The sequence below is a fragment of the Lepisma saccharinum genome, chromosome 10, assembly GCF_977018435.1.
Source record: "Lepisma saccharinum chromosome 10, izLepSacc3.1, whole genome shotgun sequence".
NCBI classification, from domain to species: domain Eukaryota; kingdom Metazoa; phylum Arthropoda; class Insecta; order Zygentoma; family Lepismatidae; genus Lepisma; species Lepisma saccharinum.
The window spans coordinates 87,341,379-87,345,825 of record NC_139238.1 but is presented as its reverse complement, the minus strand read 5'-3'; positions in this window follow the sequence as shown (position 1 = coordinate 87,345,825).

The following is a 4,447-nucleotide window of genomic DNA, read 5'->3' as shown; positions in this document are numbered from 1 at the left end:
AAATTGCTATATAAGATTATAAATGGAAACTTAAGATGCAGCATCCCACTCCACGAACTCTCACTCAGTGTGCCTAGACATAAAACACAGAGCAAGGAAACTTTCCACACTACAACTCCCAGGCTCTCACTCATACAACGCTCACTATTCCATAGGCTAACAAATCAGTTCAATATAATCTCAAACCAAATAGATATATTCACTTCATATATTCATTGTTTATCAGCAACATAGAAAAAATTGTACATAAGTAATGCTTTTGTGAAACTGATCTTTTTACCTTGCTACTTTTTTTGGCATTTTTTATTTTTGTCTATTTTGTGTCATCCGTTCTTTTGTTTTTAATCTTAGTCTATTGTTTTATTGTTGTTTCTTTCTGGTTTAAAATGGCTTCTGCTGTACTGGAAATTTCAATAAATAAAATAAATAAATAAAGAAAAGTAAAATAAAATTAATAAATAAATAGCATGCGTAACACAAGAAGAAACATCGCAATGTGATTCCGGACGTCAGGTCTTTGACTGTGTATTAGAGTTTATTTTTCTATGTTATTAGAATATAAATAGTATCCTGAGAGATATTTCATACCGAGGCGACAAACCACAAATGTCGCTTGAAAGCGAGCAGTCGGAAATCAATGCAGTCTTTCGAACCGTAGGGACAAAAGCTCTGACTGCACCGTTTCCTCAAGGAGATTTTACACCAAAGCGACATGCGACAAAGGATACGAGGATTTCACACCAAAGCGACACGGGTCCTTCGGTCCAAGGCAACTTTCACACCGAAGCGACACATGTTGCTTGGAAACGAGCCAATCAAGAGCAACATTTCACATCGTAGCGGCATGACGGGAAGCACAGGCCAGCGTTCGGTTGGTGAAATCCTCAAGCGATAAGTGTCGCGTGCCGCTTGTCGCTTCGGTGCGCAATATCACTAAAGCAAGACACTCATTGCATCGCGTATGTGCGAACAACAAACCACGGCAACATGTTGCAAGCTATTGAGGAAATGGCCCAGTTTGAGCGACGCAGAAGCGACAAAGCGACACCTGTGGCTTATCGTGTCGCCTAGATCTGTAGTTGTAATGTGCGGTTTATCGTGTCGCCTATCTGTTGTTCGCAAGCAAGGCTTGCTAATAGACTGAAGGCACCATGTCGCTTGTCACTTAGTTGGGAACTCCCCCTGTAGCGCGTCGCTTCGGTCTCAGCACCCTTCCTTTAAGGAGCTTTCCGACCGAAGTAACAAGTAGCACGCGAATACGCCATATGAACGTGGCGTTTGCTGTTTGGGCCCTCATGTGCAATGAATGCTATTTTACAGTCTGGAAGTGTGTGTCACTAGTGTGACAGTGTGAACATCCCGTGACGCTTGTCCCATTGGTTTGAAAGTTGCCTTACACTCATGTCGATGGCACTAAGGAAGTTTTGTGGGGTTCCCCTTGTCGTTTCATGCAATCATCATTATCATCATCGCCGCGATTAGTTTAAAGCGGAAGAAAAGAGACAGTAAATATAAAAAATACAAATGCTTCAGTGTGTATATCTTTAAAAGAAATGATGATGATAATAATAACGAACCTAATTCATACACAAGAATTTAGTTGCCAAGAGCATTCCACGCGTATTTTTTCTCCCGTATTATTAACGAAAGTATGACGATAACAGGACGTGGTCGACTGTCTAGAATGTTCGTTAATATCTTCGCGACCACTGTACCAAATATCATAGCAATTATCACATTCATAGAAATGCTTCATGTAAAAGAATCAGACGTTGCAGCGAAAACTCCATTTACTCCCATTATAAGCAGACGAATACCAAGCACCGGGGTCAACACCAGCGCCTCTAGCGGATCATTTTCGAGTGGAACCATCCAGAGAGCGCAGAAGCATGCCGTTTTGCACACTACGTTATTTTAGGCGCTGTAACTAAACGTATGGCCTTGAAATTAGGCGGGTGGCAGAAGTTCGCGCTGTTGCCACGTCGCAGTACAACCCCGCGTTGTGAATGAAAGACCTCGTTGTAGAGTTGGTATTTGTAATCCATGTGATACACACTGACAGTATTTGCTTCAAAGGTCAGGGATGACACAAAAGTGACCCGGAGAGAGGTCGATCTGACGCTTGAACTAGGCAAAGCAGCCAGGTTGACGTTGCCGCGGGAACCAGCGACTTTTGTCCCGCTCTCGCTTTGCTTTTCCAATAAGTGGCACCAGCGCAATTCTGCCCAGCCGCCTAAATTCATGGCCGTACGTTTAGCACACAGGCGAGTTTTCTGATGCAACGTCACCACCATATCGCCAGGGCGTTCGTTAGTGGAGCACTGCCTAATACTAGAAGTTCATTCGAAAAGTGTCGCAGCGATTTTATATCGTATCAGATTTCTGGAAATCAGATGGAACTACCTCAGAGGAACATGCGCTTTTTGTTAATGCTGAGACTTGTTGGCTTTGACGATGTGTACTACACTGTTTGAAAACAAATAAACATTTTGAAACAAAAATAAACACATCATTACAAAAAAATAAATTTAAAGAAATTGAAATACGGTGAAATATGCCTGAAAAGGAAGGGCGAGCGCCGTGCTCACCCGCGACCGATGGCGTGACTCGAGTGAGAGCGACTGATCGCGGCTTAAAAATAAATAATCAATGTTGTAGTGTTGCACTATGCATATCTCGGAAATGTCACTAACGAACTCCCAAAAACGCTTAGGGAAATCCTAACTTCTTGATGAAATGCTATCTTCGCCATACACTTAATTAAAATTTCACGTTTATAATAATAGTTACAATTTTTATGTTGTGCATCATGCTAGTTTTTCTATGTAGCAACTATTTCTCATTGATCTAGCTTATACGTAACATCTCCATATTGTTGTTTTCCATTTCGTTTAAAAGTTCATAAGAGCATTTAGGCCTGAATTACGTCATGCGCACAGAGAGGCTAAATACAGCGGGAGCACAAAAACACTCCCTGGTTTCAAGATGTCATAAAATTAATAGTTACTTGAATATTTTGATACAATTGATATCCAAAGCTCAGGTAACTCGAAATATTTTAATATCTTTCTTTTCAGAATCGCTAGTTGTGAATTCGGTAGCTAGAGGGCAGTAACATCGAAAATGGCGTTCACTCCACAGCAAAGAAGCTGGTGCGTGTTAGAATTTGCCAAAACAAGCAGTGTTGTGAGAGTGCAGCGTGCATTTAAACGGAAGTTTAATGTTGATCAACCTACACACAAATCCATTCTGCAGTGGCATAAAACATTTGTTGAGAGAGGATGCATTTGTGATCAAAGAAAAGAACATTCTGGCCGACCGTCCATCTCTGAGGAAATTGTGGAGCGTGTGCGAGAAGCCTTTGTACGCAGTCCCAGAAAATCAACACGTCAAGCCAGCAGGCAGTTGCAGGTGCCACAAACTACCGTAAGTAAGATTTTACGGAAGCGTTTGCGTTTTCACCCGTACCGGCTGCAATTGGTTCAAAAGTTATATCCACAAGACAAGGTAAAGCGACGTGAGTTTTGCGAGACTATGCACACTCTAATGGAGGACGATGAAACCTCTCTGACAAAGATCATTTTTAGTGATGAGGCGACCTTCCACTTGAGTGGAAAAGTGAACAGGCATAATGTTAGGATCTGGGGAAGCGAGCATCCGCATGCCACTCTTGATGTGGAACGTGACTCACCCAAGGTGAATCTTTTTTGTGCAGTGTCAGAGCATCGAGTGTACGGTCCTTTCTTCTTTGAGGGGCCAACAATCACAGGTGAAAGCTACTTAACAATGCTACGTGACTGGTTAATTCCTCAACTTGCTGCAGAGAGAGGTGACTACATTCTACAACAAGATGGAGCGCCCCTACACTGTCATCAATCTGTACGCAGCTTTCTGAATGACAACCTCCCACACCGTTGGATAGAACGAGCTGGACCCAATGATCAAAATCTATGCAAGTGGCCCCCACGATCACCGGACATGACAGTTTGTGAGTTTTTCCTTTGGGGGTTCGTGAAGAACCAGGTCTATGTACCTCCCCTACCCACAACCTTGAATCATCTTCAGGAATGCATCAGTACAGCTGTCAACTTCATCACACCGGATACGCTTGAGAAGGTGTGGTTGGAGCTGGATTATCGTCTCGATGTTTCCCGCGTAACAGGTGGCGCGCACATTGAGCATTTGTAATTCCAATGAACACCTCGAAAACTTTACGAGTTTTTACAACTACTGTGAACATTTCTGTAGAATACTACTTTTGATATTAAAGTTATATCCTTTCAAAACCAGGGAGTGTTTTTGTGCTCACGCTATATTTCACATCCTCTCGATGGTAAACGAAAAGATGGTTCAGATCAAAAGTCGCATCAAGTTTTCTGTACACTCTTTATGGGTTTGTAGCCATGTACCGAATTTGTTTAACATGGAACAGGTGTGTGTATAATGA